We start from the raw sequence: 16,910 nt of genomic DNA, 5'->3' as shown, positions 1-16,910 counted from the left end.
TTCCTGCACATAAACAATCCTAAAATGCCATTTTGTAACTTTCATGTGTGCTGCTTCATGCAGCACACAAGAAAGTTACAAAATGGCATTTTTTAAACAGGTTTGTATGTAGAGGAAGGGACACCTTCTTGTACAGAAACAAACCATAGCATTTTGCTTTTTCCCTGTGTGCTGCACAAGCCAGCACACATAGAAAAAGCAAAAACGAGGAGAAATATTGCATTTCTCCTCTTAATTTTTGCGTTGCCTCCTATGTACACCACCCTTGTACATAGGATGCAGCGTCAAATACAATGGGTGTTGCGGTGGAACGCACACTGCAACACCCACTGCACGCCCCTTTCACGCTAAACATAGCGTGAAAAGGTGCCTTATGTACAAGGCAGCGTTAAGCCGCGTTAAGTGGCTTAATGCTGCCTTGTACATATGGCAAGGCCCCTATCGCCATGGGAACGTCACAAAAAGTGATGTTTCAGTGGAGATAGGGGCAAGTACATACGCTCCTGAGTGTGTGAGGGAGGGCATGAGTGTCTCAGTGGGGGTTTGAGTGTCTGAGTAGATTAGTAAGTGGGTGTGAGGGAGTATGAGTGGGGCTGTAAGTGGGTATATGAGTGTCTGAGTGGGTCTGTGAGTGGGTGTATGAGTCTCTGATAGGCGTGGGCATTAAACTCAGGTCCAGCAACAGAATTCGCAGAGTTTTGTCGCACCATACTCAGCTTGGAACGTAGAGTTCAGCACAAACTCCTCCAACCGCCAGTGGAGCGAAGTTTACAGGCGCGCTCACCTCTAGACTTCATCTCCTAAGAGTAGTGTGCCAGGAGGCGCATTTGCAGAGTGGTTGAGAAAGGGGGCGGGGCTTCCAACGAGTTCTGAACAATCCCACTTCCGGGGACTTACTTGTGGCAACAATGGGGTTCTTGGCCCCTAAGCACCCTCATCAGCCGAGGGTAGTTCAACCAGTAGTGCACCAGGAGGCTTATTTGCAGAGTGGTTGACAAAGGGGACGGGGCCTCTGATAAGGTCCGAGCAATCCCACTGTGGGGGACTTACTTGTGGCAACAATAGGGGTTCTTGGCCCCCAAGGACCCTCAGCAGCCAAGGAGACTTCATCCCTCAACCAGTAGTGTACAAGGAGGTGCATTTGCAGAGTGATTGAGATGGGGGCAGGGCCACCAATGAGGTCTGAGCAATCCCGCTGTGGGGGACGTACTTGTGGTGACAATAGGGGTTCTCTGTCCCGAAGGACCCTCAGCAGCCAAGCAGACTTTATCCCCCAACCAGTAGTGCGCCAGGAGGTGCTTTTGCAGAGTGGTGAACAAAGGGGGTGGGCCTCTCATGAGCTGCTTCAGGATTCACAGTTCCACAGGGGACGGGGTCACGCAGAGCATTGCGGCGGATCTGCGGATTCCCACACACTCAGAATTATTTTTTTATAAGCCACTTTATTGGCCTTTATGGATCCCTCTGGGACCCCTCTTACACACCCATGTGGTCAGGGTACCTCTACCCTGACCTCTTTATTCACTTTGGGCAGAAATGTTTAGCCCCGTGAACCGTTTACTGACAAACAAAATGGCGGCTGAAACTTTTCTGTGGCGGTACGGCCAGCCAATCAGGACTTAGCTGTGGCGCATGGCTCTGCGGATCCTCAGATATAGGCTCTGCGTCCCTATATATACAAATTTGTTTTCCGGTTAATATCTCTAAAACTGCTGAAAGGATTTACACCAAATCACAAAAAGCGTGATGTGCGGAACTAAATCTAACATTTCTGCTAAATGTACATCTTCTTACAGAGGAAAGTAGATGTGCTGAGTTCACATAATGTATACATTTTGTATAATTTATGTGTATGATTAAGTACAAATTGTATAAATTGCATAGGGGTCCCTGACTTAACATTGTAAAACTGTGAGGTCAGCAGTAGCCAAAAGTTGAAATACCACTGTAACTGGCACCTCCTTGTGGTTAGCAGCATTAGCTACTTTCATGTGCAACAGGCCAGCTCTTTTGTTTTATTATATTAAAACCTGTTTTATCAGGACACCAAAATGTGCAAGGCATGGGGCAAAGAGCCCTGTCCGCCCTCTCCTTCTGATGGCTCAGGGTTTCAGACATGCTGTATAATGGGTGAGGGAGATGACCATGCATGAATGAATGTAGCAGGCGGAGAGAGAGTACACAGGAGCAGGAAGAATGGCACACGGTGTGTGACTAGGTTGTAGAACTGGATGTTGAGATATATTTCTTTGTAATGTTTCTATGTAACAGATTAGTCCTACAAGGGAGTAAAAGTGCTGCACAGTAGATGTATAAGTAAAGAGTATACACAAGGTGACGAGTGACAGTCAACCGGAAACACAATATTGTAAATTATGTTTCATATGTTCTAGAACTTCTTTGGTCTCTTTATGCTATTGGGGTCTCAGATTGTAGTCTATTGTCTACATGTTGAGGGCTTTCCTGGGAGAGAGGGGTTCATAACCTTGTGATCATCCTAACTGTTCTACCTGGTTGTGATCAGTGTCATCAGTAGGTTTGTGACTGCCTCCTAACCCACATGATTCTGGTCAAAGTCAACTGTGGATATATGAGTTCCAAATAGAGGTCTCTGCAGGGAGTGGGGCCAGAGTGTTTTTCTATTGCCACCATCCACTAAACCTGGGGCATTGTAAGTCAGTGTCTTTGATATAGGTTTTCGTGACTCCTATTGTTTCTGTCTTCCATTGTTCTGTTTCCCTTTCTTCCTGGGTCATGTCTGTCTGCCCCAGAGTATCCATGTCACATTGTATCCCTGTCCCAGAGTATCCAGCCCACTGTCCCCAGCCCATTAACCCCTGTTCCTGTCACTCCTGTTGGTGTTCCTGTGCTCCATAGACCTGTACTATGCACACAATATCAAGAATACAATCAACAGGAACCATGTCAGTATTTATGCTACAGGTTCCAATGTAGGTACTTTCTGCAAAGTATAGGATACGGTCCAGGCCATCAATGCAGAGAGACAGAGATGAGATACTTGTAGGTTTACTGAAGATCTAGTTTTGTGTTAGAGTGTATGCCAGGCCTGGTTTTGTTCTAATTCAACAACCATTGACAAAGCCAGTGTGTCTGGAGTTGGATGATTAGCTTTTGACTTTGCCAATGGATATTTTTTAGTTTGGGGATGGTTTTGTATGAAGGCACATATTGTATGAAAACAAGTGTTGTCTAAAAGCTCAAATATATATATATTTGTTTGAAAAACATTTATTGCATACTAGTAGTTCCTAGCACTTACTGTACGGATGTGCACAATGTGAAAGAGCACAATGCATTCACTCACAACCAGGTAAGCAAATGGCTGAAGTGGACTGAACCTGTTCCTAACGGTGTATGCTGTGGTGGGTGGAAGCAAAATGTGAATGAAACAACAGAAGATCTGTGGAGGAAGAGGGCTGACTGAAAGCCCCTGTAAATAAGCTTGTATAGTAAAAAGATATATTATAAGTAAAACCACAAACTTAAAAATGGTGCCTGCTGTACTAGTAAGGATGAAGTGTGGGATAGCAGATGAACTAACAAAGTCATAAGATCGGTTTTAGGTGTTAGGGTATGAGGACAACCTAAAGCTGTAGGTGAGATGTCTGAATTTAGAGTGCGCACTATGAGAGTAAAGTCGTAGGACTGGGAACGTTCATCCAGGATGATGTGTCTAGAGCATGCATGAGAATGGGGCTGCAGGATGAGAGTGGCTGCATCTATGTATCGTTTTGGCACAGAAGGAGGCTCCTGCTATAATGACCACATATGGACAGGCAAAGTGGAGATCCCTACTCTTGCCTTTCCCCCACAGTAGGTCACTCCATAGCCTAGGAGAGATATGATAGCAATGAAGCAATTACTGAGCAGATACAACACATACCTATGAAGAGTGCCTTTGAGCAACAGAAATGTGGTGAGGTGGGGCAGCCAGGCACAGTTAACAATCAGAGACTTCTGTTCATTGAAAACCTTAGGAACCAACCACCAATGTTTGTGTGCAATAGCTTAGCTGACGCCAGCAGGAATCCAGATGTTCCAGTTAAGTAGACGATCATTATTCAGTGAGTATAGGGGAGAACGTGAAATTGAAGGAGGTAAGGAACATGGTCCTGAGGATACCCAGGGGAGAGTGGCTGATGACATTCAATCTATCTGCATGGATGGATGGGATTTTCGCAGAAACCCACCTGCATGGCTGGGTGAACTCGCAGTAAAGCCATCTGCCAAAGCAGAAAACATTTCAGTAGTGGAAGAAAGGAGGCTGGACAGAAACGCTAGCAGTTTAGCCATGGTCATTGGTAGAAGGAGATTTTGGCATGGAGAAGGAGGAAGCAATGAGATTGAAAGAGAATAGGAGGAGCTGGGAGGATTGCAGACAGGTCAAACCTTTGAATCAAATGGAGAGGATATGTTTGTGTAAGAAAGAAAATAAGGGGACTCAGGTGGGTCCTAGCAAGTAGATCAGATGTGTTATGTAAAAATGGATGAGGTGTCAAGGGGAAAAGAGGACATATGTATGTAGAGAGGGATATGAAAGCATGGGGGGATGGAACAGGCTGTATGAATGGTTTGGGAGTTTGATGTAAGTGAACAGGAAGAAGGGAATAACATGTGATCAAGAGAGGGAAGAGTAGGGGTGCTTTATGAAAGAGAAAGTTCAGTGGACATGTTAAATCATGAATAGATAGGCAGGAGTTCAAATACTGTAATGGGTCATGAGCAGAATTGGGAATAACGAGATGAGGCACGTGAAATGGGAAAAGAGTATGGTGGAAGAAATGGGGGAGCAGGAAGCGAGAGATAAAATCTGGGTCTTAGGCATGAGGGGGTTATCACCTTGCACTGTATTATCAGGACTTTGTGTTTTAAGTCATGGTGTTTCATTTGACAAACAAATGTGTTTTAGGGGTTGTAGTCTAGGTGGCCCTCCATTCAGCCAATTCTATTAACTCACTTGATAATAATGATTTGCAACAGAAAAGCCTGTTAGTGGAAAAATGGTATCCTGGCAAAATAGAGTAAGGTGATATCATAGAATTGCATTCCAGACCCTTAAGGTGCTGCCAAAACAGTCCCAAGGGATGAGCAATGAAAGGATCAACATGGTGATTTGGGGCTGTATTATGATAAAGGCGCACTGCCCCAGTCTGCGCCATGGCGCATCTGTAGGAAGGGATGTTTGGTGCAGACTGGGGCAGTGTTCTCCATTACCAACAATGTGCTATGCCAACGGCGGCCGCCCCACAGCTGCAAGCAAACTCACGCTTGCCCAGGGGACACCTCATTTGCTTGAAGCAGCGTTCCATCCACTATGCATGTGGCACCCACCTGGGGCCAGTTTATGTACAGTACCCTGGGGGCCTAACAGGTGTGTTTTTTTCGCACCCCGGGGCACTGTGTTACTACAGTTGGATCCACAGAAGTAATACAGATCCTGCAAACATGCAATCTGGCACTATCTTAAAAGGCCATCCTCTTCTTTGCATGGGGTTGTGGCCGCATGCAAATGAAGGAAACGCTTTGCCAATATGCTTAAGAAAGAGCCGGTGGTATCAATATTACACACAAAAATGCATTATTGTCTGCGGCTCCTTCAGTAATGCAACAGTGCACTGGGGCACAGCAAAGGTGTGCATACGCCTGTTGTGCAGCAAGGGCACTTGCTCTAGTGCTGCTACTAGAGCCTGCAAGCAGATATTAATGAGCAGAAAGAAATGTATCCCATTAATCACTAACTGTGTGGTCATGTGGGACCAGGAATGATGGAACTGAGACCTTGGACTGAGTGGATGAGATCATGAAGCAACAGGAAGGAGATCACACTGGTGACCTTTAGTTTATAGGAAGGGACATGCAGGAGCAGGAAGAAAGATAGCCCATTAACAGCCTATGGGGTGGTCAAGTGGGAGCAGGAAGATGGGATGTTGTGCTTTCTGGGAAGGAAGAAAGGCAGGAAGGAGGCCAAAGAAGTTGACTGCAGACATGACAAATAGGGGAAGGATCCCGAGGGATCATGACGAGGATCAACAAACCCCCTTTGGGAAAAGGCTCTTGTGAGAGGTGGAAGAAGACAGTCACTTGCATTTACTGCTGGGAAGGCAAATCAAGGGATCAGGAGGTGATTACACATAACTTGATGGGCGGAGAGGCACAAAGGATGAGAAAGAATATGGGCAACCACATGATGTTTGGGGATCACGAGAGAGCAGGGCGAATGTGATCAAATGCCTGACAGGAGGGTGAGGATAAGAGGGGCATGAGGTCACAGGAAGGAGATAATACAGATTAACTGATGGGAAGGGTTACAGGAATAGATGATCATACATGAGCTATTGTGGAAGGCAATTATGAGGGATAGGCAAGAAGGGAATTACACACATCCTTTGTGAGGGCGATCTTCTTAGAGCAGGAAGAAGGCAATCACACACTTCGGGACATATTATCAAGGACGGTGTTAAAAATTATCGGCGGTTTAGCGGCAGAAAACTGCCGCTAAAGCAGCGATAATGGGCTCGATAATATGCCCTTGAGAATTCCAATAGAAGTCCATGTTCTGGTGTGAACATGGGCTTCTATTGGAATTCTCCAGGGGATATTATCAAGCCCATTATCGCCGCTTTAGCGGCAGTTTTCTGCCGCTAAACCGGCGATAATTTTAATGCCGTCCTTGATAATATGCCCCAAAGTCAGTAATATGAAAATGAGGAAGCTGGAAGGAGAACATACATAACTTGATAAAAATAGGAACTCAGAGGAGTAGAAAGAATCGAATCCCAGATTCTAAGGGGACTTAATAGGATATAAGGAGGCACGAAGGAGGTGACAAAGAGGAACTCATGCAAAATCATGCAAAGGATCACGAGGAGGCCAGAAGAATGTGATAAGACATTTGACTTGGGAGCAGGGAGGACGGACAAGATGTACAGGAAGAAGACCACACAGATGAACTGGTGAAATGGCTCGTGGGGAAGCCAGATGGAAGTAATCACGCCATGAGGTGAGGAGAGGTGGAAATGAGGGGGAAAAATAAGTCATACAGATTAACTGATGAGAGTCACAAGGGAGTCAGAAGGAGGTGCTCACATGGGGTTTTATGCCTCAATAATGTCCTGCTAAAATATTGCTTCCACAATGTTAACTGCCACAATATTGTGAGACAAGTATATATAGGTAAGTATAAATGTACTTTTCTTAACTCAACATCTATGAACCTTGAAGATATATATATATCTAAAAGGTGCAGGGATGGGGAATTAACAATAAAAATGTATTCCACAATATTGATTAACACACTAGTGGGACAGTAAGTATAAGTAGATAAGACTAGATATACTAATCTTAACTTTGCATCCACATATCTTTAAGATCTGCATACATTCAAGGTATGTAGATGATCTTTTTATGCCTCCAAAGTCTGCAAATGGAGAGTTAAGAAAAGTGAATCTATTCTCACCTATATATAATTACCTTCATGATATTGTGGTAGTCCTTATACATTTATTTAAGGTAGGTAGATGAGGAGTTAATAGTAAATTTATTCTTAGCTAGTTATGCTTACCTTTATGATACTGTGGAGTTGATATTTTGGTAGGACAATTCTTAAAAGTCAATATTTTAGTAGAACACCTCACATGCATACCCTGGAGAAGAGTGTTTATGATGAAACTGAAAGGAGTGTGGCTTTACAAGAAGAGAAACGATGGAGCGTGAAGGAGCTGCTCAGCTCTTGAACCTCCCAGGTTTGTAAAGCGGCATAGCCACTAAAGGGCACGTCCCAAAGCTCTTGGGTAGTGGGGAGTGACTGCTACCCATCCACTGTTAATCCACCCACCAATCATCCTCACCCACTCTAATCATTAGCATAAGGGCGAAGGGGTCATGATGGAGCCCAGAACAACATATGTTTTAACAATTGCATGTTATGCATTGTACCCTTAGATTTTCTTCCCCAGCTCTCATATGTTGTGCAGTGGTAGAAAAGTCATGACGGAGAAAAAAGCAGCATGGCCTCACCTGCCACTGCTCTCCTGTCGCAAACTGTATGTGGAGGTGAGGCCATTTAGCATTCCACTGCTTTCCTTGGGTTTCTGGAGACCAAGGTAAGTTAGGGAAAGACTGGCAGGCATATGTTTCCATATAATGCAACAGCAATGAAATATATTTCACTGCACTCACAAATACAGGACAATGAGTAACTGGATTTCAAATCTGATATGCTAAAAGATTCAATACATAACCTTTCTACACCCACAATTCAGAATTAAATATGATGTGATGAAATACTGCCCACATCTTTTAATGTTTCACAAAAAGACTATGGGCCTGATTTAGAACTCTGCAGATGAGGTACTCCATCACAACGGTGCCGGATATCCTGTCCACCAAAATATAAAGACTATTATATCCAATGGGATTTATATTTTGGGGGAGAAGAAATCCCTACCCATTGTGACGGAGTATCTTGTCTGCGGAGATCTAAATCACGCCCTTAGTTTCAAAGGGGAAAGAAACCTACTAGAGCTCTTTATTTTATTAGGTCTAGCCTTAGCCAAGACCTTATTAATGTTACTAATGGTCAGTTGTTGTGTCATTCAAATTTTTCTTCCACCCACTACAGCATGGGGTGATGGGTCAACCCACTTCAGCCATTGGCTAAGTTCACTGTGAATGATGTCATTCTCTCTTTCACAAGGAGCTCATTTTCACACAAAGTAGTTTCCTTCAATGCCAGGCCCTGCTATTTCAATTAGTCTTTTTTTCACCCTAAGTTTTGTTTTGCTTTTAGCCATTTTAGGTTGAAGCCTACCAGACACCAAAGCTGTCTAGTAGCTAAAGACTTGATGACATTCTTAAATGTGACCTGGGAATGCGTTCAACCCATAGTTTACCATTGGCTTTGTGGTTTGTAACTCACATTTGCTTACTTTTTGTTTGCTGGTTTTATTTGTTTTAGGCTGTCCAGCATGTCTTTGTCCCTCCTGTTGAGCATAGCCTGTTTACAACCTCTCTGACTTGCTCCTTATATTCTCACACAAGTGCTTGCCTTCTGTAAACAGCTCTTTAAATTTTGCTCTTATCTTTTCACATTTACTGTGCATTCAAAGACAGAGGTCAAATGTCAGGCTCTGTCTTCCAAGGGAGCTTGGTGTTTACTTTTCTTTCTCTGACTTCAAAGTAAGAGGATTTATATGATAATCTTGGGGTATGAAAGGAAAGGCTTTTTGTTTCGCCGACAACAAAATTGTAAATGTCTGTAAATGAACTGTGAAATATTTCAGAATATATCAGATTTAGGAGAGCACAAATGAAGCCCATTTTTTATACTTTTGAAGTCTAATTGAAACAAATATTTTAATTCGATCAAAACAAATCAATACACTAGGTGATGCCATTTCCACACATTATTTTTGTGGGCTGTATAATTTTATCAGTAAAACTGTATGTCTGTGTAAAAGTAATGGTCATTTCAAGTAAAAATATGTTGTCTGTAATGCCAGCATTATTGTTTGTGCGCTGTATGAAACTATATGTCTTTGCAAATGTAATGGTCATTTCAATTGAAAACGTGCTATCTGTAATGGCAGTGAACTATCACAACATGCATACTCCACTCTTCTCCACTTCACTCTATGACATTCTACTCCACTCCATTCCACGCCACGCACACCACTCCACTCTACTCTACACTATTCTATGCCATTCTATTCTACTCCACTCTACTCTACTCCACTCTATGCCACTCTACTCTACACCACTCTACTCCACTCTACGCCAGTCTACTCACTCTATGCCACTCCATTTTGACACTCCACTCTATGCCACTCTACCCAATGCTGATCTACACCACTCTACTTTATTCTACACCACTCTACCCTACTCAACCCTACACCACTCAATGCCACTACATTCTACTTCACTCTACACCACTTTACTCCACTCTACGCTACACCACTCTTTGCCACTCCACGCGACTCCACTGTATGCCACCCCACTCTATGACACTCCACTCTACGACACTTCACTCTGTGACACTCTACTCCCTTCCCTTAAACTCTACTCTATGCCACTCCTCTCCAAAACACTCTGCTCCACTCTGTGACACTGCACTCTGACACTCTAATCCATTACACTCTCGACATTGTACTCCACTTTGCTCCACTCTATAAAACTCCGCTCTATGCCACTCCACTCTATGAGACTCTACACCACTTCACTGTAGGCTACTCTACTCCTCTCTACACCACTCCACTCTACCCCACTCTAAACCACTCCATGCCACTCTACTCCACGCTATTCCACTCTTTGCCACTCCACTCTACGCCTTTCCACTCTACGTCGCCCCTCTCTATGATGCTCTACCCCACTCCACTCTACACCACTCTATGCTACTCCACTCTACAATACTCTATGCCACTTAACTCTAGGCATTTCTACTCCACTCTACTCCATTCTACACCTCTCTATGCCACGACACTCCACTCCTCCCTACAAAACTCTAGCCACTCTATGACACTCTATTCTACTTTATGCAACTCTACTCTATGACACTCTACTCCACTCTGCTCCACTCTACGTCCCTTCACTCTACTCCATTCTACAACAGTCTGTGACAATCTACTCCCTCTATGTCACTCCACTTTACTCCATGTTATGCAACTTCACTGTATAACACTCTACTCCACTCTACACCACTCCAACATATGACTCTCTACTCCATTCTACACACCTCCACTCTATGCCCCTCCACTCTGCCCCACTCTGCACCACTCCACTCTATATCAAGTTACTTCACGACACCCCACTCTACTCCACAAAACTCCCCTCTACTCAGCGACACTGCACTTCACTCTATGGCATTCCACTCTATGACACACCACAACACTCTACAACACTCTGCTCTACAACACTCCACTCGGCGCCCCTCCACGCCTCTCCACAAAACTCTACTCCATTCTACGATACTCTACACCACTCCACTCTATGACTCTAATCTACTCTATGCCACTCCACTTTATGAGACCCCACGTCATTCTACTCTACATCAATAACTTTTAACCATGCTGAACAGAAGTCACGCTGGTGTACAACATGGCTAAAACACATTGGCACAGCCAGTAGCCCTTGCGTAGGCGAGACCTGTTGGCTGGGCCAATGCTTGTTTTTAATATATTGGCGATGGCGTGGCAGCGCAGCAGACAATAACATTTTACAAAACGCATAGCAAAACAAAACCAAAAGGCCAGAATTCAGCGCCAAACCAATTGGCGTTGTCAAATCTATTTTCTTCTTGTTCTCACCTAATTCGAATTTTTATTAGCTCGGAGCTGTTGAGGAACGTTGCCTCCTCCCCTCTGTTCTTGCAGGCCCTGCGCCTGCTGCCCAGCTGGGACCTTAAATCCATTCTGTGTCTGTGACCTTTGCTTTCCCACAAGTAACCCTTTAGGCTCAATGGTGCTACCTTCTCTGCTATTTTGTAACAGTCGTCAAGGGAGAAAATCAGGACGCCTAATACAGAGCTTATTAAAAAATTCAGCGGGCCATTTGCAAATTAGAGCCGCGGGTTTTAAATGTCTTTATAGAGCGGGTTTGCTTTTGAAATGGCATTCTACCCTCCGACCGCAGCTTTCTAATTCTGCTCCGGCATCGACACTAGTCATTGGTGTTGGTGTTTTGCAAAGTGCCACGTCGCCATATAGGCACCATGTCACTGTTTCACTAATGCTTTGCAAGAACCCTCAGCAACAGCAATTGCGCCCATGCAGAGAAACCTACAGCAGTCCTCTTGTAGTGCACGCCCCACAAAAGCTTGTGCAAACATCAGTTTCATTTAGATGTGTAGGAGCGACATGAGCAGTAACAAATGGCAGACCCCGATTCCTATGGCGAGTATCTTCAGACATTCACACCACCGACAGAACTATGACCGTCCAAAATCCACAGTCCAGCAGCTCTCACTCAAAGTCATTAATGTAGTGGTTAGAATGTGGATGTGCCTAGAAGGTAGTGACGTTAGCACCTCCCCAGTCTTAATTTTGTAGATAATCACAAGCCTTCTAAATATGATTAAACCCCCATCTTTACACCTAAATTTGGCAAAATAAAAGGCTGGGCTAAGGGAGACACACAAAAAGATTTCACAAGGGTGTAGCGGAAGGTGGCTTCTCCACCTGGAATAGTTTTTTCCTGGTAAAGAAAAAAGATAAAAAGTTAAGGTTTCTGTGTATATGAACCACCATGGTAAAGTGCTTATAACATGCCCGCGTGTGGATTTGAATGTATGCAGAAATTAAATATTGACTTAGATTTAAATGGTTACAGACCAGGTGTAAAAAAAAAACAAGCATTGGCATAGCCAATAGGTCTCGCCTTTGGGACCTTGTAAGTGTTTAGCCATGCATCAGTTGTTGTTGCACCAAAGAAATTGTGCTGCATAAATAAATACTTATAAGGTCCCAAAAGCAAGACCTTTGGCTATGCCAATGCTAGTTCTTTGTAAAGAAATAGATGCTTGTTTCTATTTCTTTACTTTTGCTATAATCGCGGCACCGGCGCTTTATTTTTAACATTAAAAGTAAAGCGCCGGTGCCGCGATTATACCAAAGGTAAAGAAATAGAAAAAAGCATCTATTTCTTTACTTTTGCTATAATCGCGGCACCGTCGCTTTATTTTTAACATTAAAAGTAAAGCGCTGGTGCCCGATTATAGCAAAAGTAAAGAAATATAAACAAGAATCGATTTCTTTACAAAGAAAAAAGCTGGGGGGAAAAATGCTACCGCCGGCCACAGCCTGCAGTGCAAGCGCGCGCCCGCGCACATGCACTGCATGCTGTAGCCGGCAGTAGCATTTTTTGAAGCCCTCCTTACATAAGGTCTCCGCCAGACCAGCGCAAGCGCTGGGTCAGGCTCGACCTAAATATGAATCTACCCCCGTAGAACACATATGCACAGTTTACATTGGGAGGGGCATATGTATCAAATAATCACGCAGTGCAGCAAGCCACCTTGCTCCCTGCTGCTTGATAGGGAAAGGGTAGGAATGCGCTGTCTTTAATATTATACGGCCTAGCACCAATGCAGGCACCGTTGCACCGCGGTGCGAGGGGGCCTGCATTGGAAGCAGGATTGTTTCTGTGCAGGAAGGGACGCCCTGAGTCATTTTCCTCTTCTTATGCGTGCTACAGAATGCAGCACACATAGAAAGAGGGGGAAAAAACGAGGAGGAATAAAGATATTTCTCCTCGTTATGCCTCCCCTGGGGATTTGTAGCATTTTGACGCATTCCCGGGTTTACCAGTAATGGTAAATATGGGAATGGGAAAAAAATCCATATTTGGATGCATGGGAACACCCACGCCCCACACATGGAATGCCTCCCTGAAGCATAAAAGCGCTATTACAATAGTAACGCAATGCAGCGATTTGTTCTGCGTTGTGTTACTCTAAATTTATCAAGCCACACAGGTCCTAGCAAGGTGGCCTTGCGTGCCTTGCTAAATCTAATTTAAGAGTTGTATCGATCTCGCTCCACATTGCGTAGTGCAAGGGCGACACAACTCTTTGATAAATTTGCCCCAGAATTTTGGGAAAATGTCCAACAGTTCCAGAAGTACCTCTTGAAAGCTGCATCAATTGCGTTTTTCTATGGGAACTCACTCATGTAAGAATTCGAACATGGGTAAATGTACATTAAGTACAATGACATGCTAACTTTTTTCCTGTGTGTAAAATATTATTCCCTGTGGAGAAACTCTTTTTCCTACATCGCACCAAAATCCATTTCCTGCACTGGACCCCACACTTTCCCCTGGAAGTAGCTTTACACAAAGATGCCTTAATATTATGTGCGAGTTACTATGATTAATGAACGCAAATTAAACTTTAATCATTTAGAAACGTGAATTTGCAATCGAAAATCATGCAATCTGTACACCTAAATTGAACTTGGTTGCCCATGTACCAGGCCGACATATGCCTAGGGATTTTTGTGTAAAGAGACACTGAACCTCTTCGAATGACTATTTTTGTTTGAATCAGGCCTATTCTGATTTTTTTTTCTCATAAAGGGAGTCCTAGTCTAACCCCGCTACAGCGAGAGGTTCTCGCTGACCCTGGTAAATTGTGTTTGGGGATTTCTGCAGCCTGGGGGCTCGGCGGGAAAGCATTCTTAACATTCCTGAGAGGCCAGGCACGGGCCCAGAGAACCTCAGCTGCGCGCGTGCATGTTTCCACATCCACCAAAACTGGGAGCCCTGGGCATCGGGGTAAATTCAGACGTAACCAAAAAACAGACCGGGAGAATGAACCGAGATGCCTCAAATTCTTGCTGTTGCACGCTCGGTGCAGCGTGGCTCAAAACCCCGGAAGTCAGAGCTTTGGGATATCCACCAAGCCACAGAGTAATTGAAACCAGATGTGCAATGTCTGTTGAGAGGCATCCCTCAGACTCACTAATAGACAGGGCGACTCGGATACAATCGAGCACACCCGCCCATGTAATGTAAACTTTTAACATCTAGCTTCTGATAAATAACTTACGTAAGAGTGAAGTATGCCGCGGGTCTCTCTTGCTATTATAGTTTCTTGCCACACCTTGACCGAAAGCGGCTTTCTAGCGGCTGCAGCGCCAGCTGTGGAAACAGGAGACTTGAATTAAAACTCTGCATCCCCTACACAGACCGTATTATGTCATCCTGGAAGAATTATTCTTTTCTCGCTGCCACAGCCCCCGCCCCCGTACATCGCTCAAAATTGAATGAGTTTTGCAAAAGTCGAAATGTATTAAAAGATGCAAACAAACAAACATCTGAAAAATATTATAGAAAAAGTTGGCTCGTTGCAGAGTGGTTTGCCGTAAACTGAACGTGTATTCTTGCAGAGTTTAATCATTTCAGAAAGAAGACAAAATAAATAACGCGGGAGTCCCTTTTAGCCCAAAGATCAGAGGTGTCAAGTTGCCCCGAGTTTGGTTTGTTCGAGGAGCTCTCCCAGCCTTGCTTTTTACATTGAAAGATCTAAAGGGATGCAGAGAAGAGCAGGGCGTACTGAGCAGGGCAGGAGAGGGCGAACCTTCACAGCTGACATGGCACTCCGAGCGCTTTGCTTTCTGCCGTACCAGTAGCAGTGCCGGCGGTGCTCCACTCAGCCGTGACCTAATGCACAGGGCTCTCTCACTCACCCACTTGCTGCCTCCTTCCTGGCCCTCCACGAATGTCCCCTCGTTGCTGTGCTCCAGGTGTGCCACGCCGACCCCGCTACCCACGCGTGGCACAGTGGCACTGGGAAAGGGAGCTCAGTGCTGAGTCTGCGTGGCTGGAGAGGGGCGCCTCGAGTCCAAGCCAACTGGTAGAGCGGAGGCGACTGACGCGGCAGACGGGGAACAGGGCTCCACGACTAGCCTCTGCAGCAGCAGCTTCCCAGAGTGCACAGGGTCCCTCCCCCACCGGCACTCGCAGAGTCGGAGAAACGAAACAAGTACTGCTGGCAAAGCCAAAAGGTCTTGCCTATGTGAACGCTATTGGCAATTTGTTTTAGCCATGTTGTACACCAGTGTGACTGCTGTTCAGCATGGCTAAAAGTTAGTGGGTTGGGTGGGGTGGGTTAAATAGGGGTAGAATGGAATGGGTAGATTGTGTAGAGTCGAGTAGGGTATATTGGCGTAGAGTGGGGTAGCATGGACTTGGGTGTATTGGGGTATATTGGAGTGGGGTGGAGTGGGGTAGATTGTGGTAGACTGGAGTGAGAGATTGGAGTGAGGTATATTAGAGTGGGGGTAGATAGAAGTGGGGGGGTTGTGTAGATTCGTGTTTTAGATTAGAGTGGGATAGATAGAATTGGGGCAGATTGGGGTGGAGTGGGGTAGACTGGAGTGGAGCAGATTGGGGTAGATTAGAGTGGGGCAGATTGGAGTGGGGTGGAGTGAAGTTGAATATATTGGAGTGTAGTCGAGATTGGAGTGGAGTGAGATACACTGGGGAAGAGCGGAGTGGGGTAGATTGGAGTGAAGCGTAGTGGGGTAAATTAGGATAGAGTGGAGTGGAGTAGATTGGGTGTATTCGATTAGGGTAGATTAGAATGGAGTGGGGTAAATTGGAGTGGGAAAGATTGGGAGTGGGGTAGATTGGAGTGAGGTAGATTGGAGTGGGATGGATTAGAGTGAGGTAGAGTGGGGTGGGGTAGATTGCAGTGGGGTGGGGTGGAGTAGGGTAGAGAGGGGTAGATTGGAGTGGAGTAAATTGGGGCGGGGTTTAGTGGGGTGGGGTATATTGGCGTAGAGTGGGGCACAAGGGAGTGGGGCCGATTTGGGTAGATTGAAGTGTGGTAAATTGTGGTATACTAGAGTGAGGTAGATTGGAGTGAGGTATAGTAGAGTGGGGTAGATTGTTGCGGGGGAGTTGTGTAGATTCATATTTTAGATTAGAGTGGGATAGATAGAATTGGGGCAGATTGGGGTGAAGTGGGCTAGACTGGAGTGGAGCAGATTGGGGTAGATTAGAGTGGGGCAGATTGGAGTGGGGTAGATGGGGGAGGGTTGATTGCATAGATTGGGGTAGAGTGAAGTGGGATATATTGGGGTAGAGTGGAAAGGGATATTTTGGGGAAGATTGGTGTGGAGTTGGGTAGATTGGGGAAGAATGGAGTCAGGTAGATTGTGATAGATTGGAGTGGAGTGGAGTAGAGTTGATTGGGGTAGATTATAGTGAAATAGAATGCAATGGAGTCGGGGTAGATTGGGGTTGTTTGGAATGGGGTAGATTGAAGTAGGGTAGCTTGGGGTGCTGCATGGTGGGGTAGATTGCAGTGTGGTGATTGGGTGGAGTGCGTTAGCTTGGACTGGACTGGGGAAGATGTGAGTGGTGTGTGGTATATTAGAGTGAAGTAGAATTGG

At 45.1% G+C, this 16,910-nt stretch overlaps 1 protein-coding gene across 3 annotated transcripts in view; it reads right to left on the bottom strand.

Annotated features, from left to right (window-relative positions):
• The window catches only part of SPATS2L (spermatogenesis associated serine rich 2 like), a 141,211-nt gene extending 125,766 nt beyond the window's left edge, over positions 1–15,445 (bottom strand). The window contains exons 1-2 of one of the 3 annotated variants that reach the window (XM_085648691.1): positions 15,201–15,445; positions 14,561–14,652 (exon numbers count right to left, since the gene is read on the bottom strand). The gene's annotated coding sequence lies outside the window, so the exon portion shown is untranslated. The remainder of the gene's footprint in view (positions 1–14,560; positions 14,653–15,200) is intronic. The other 2 variants (XM_085648692.1, XM_085648693.1) reach the window with 2 other exon arrangements.
• Positions 15,446–16,910: the final 1,465 nt, after the last annotated feature.

The sequence above is a fragment of the Triturus cristatus genome, chromosome 3_2, assembly GCF_964204655.1.
Source record: "Triturus cristatus chromosome 3_2, aTriCri1.1, whole genome shotgun sequence".
NCBI classification, from domain to species: Eukaryota; Metazoa; Chordata; class Amphibia; order Caudata; family Salamandridae; genus Triturus; species Triturus cristatus.
The sequence above is the reverse complement of the archived record's forward strand: the minus strand, read 5'-3'. Positions and strand labels throughout refer to the sequence as shown.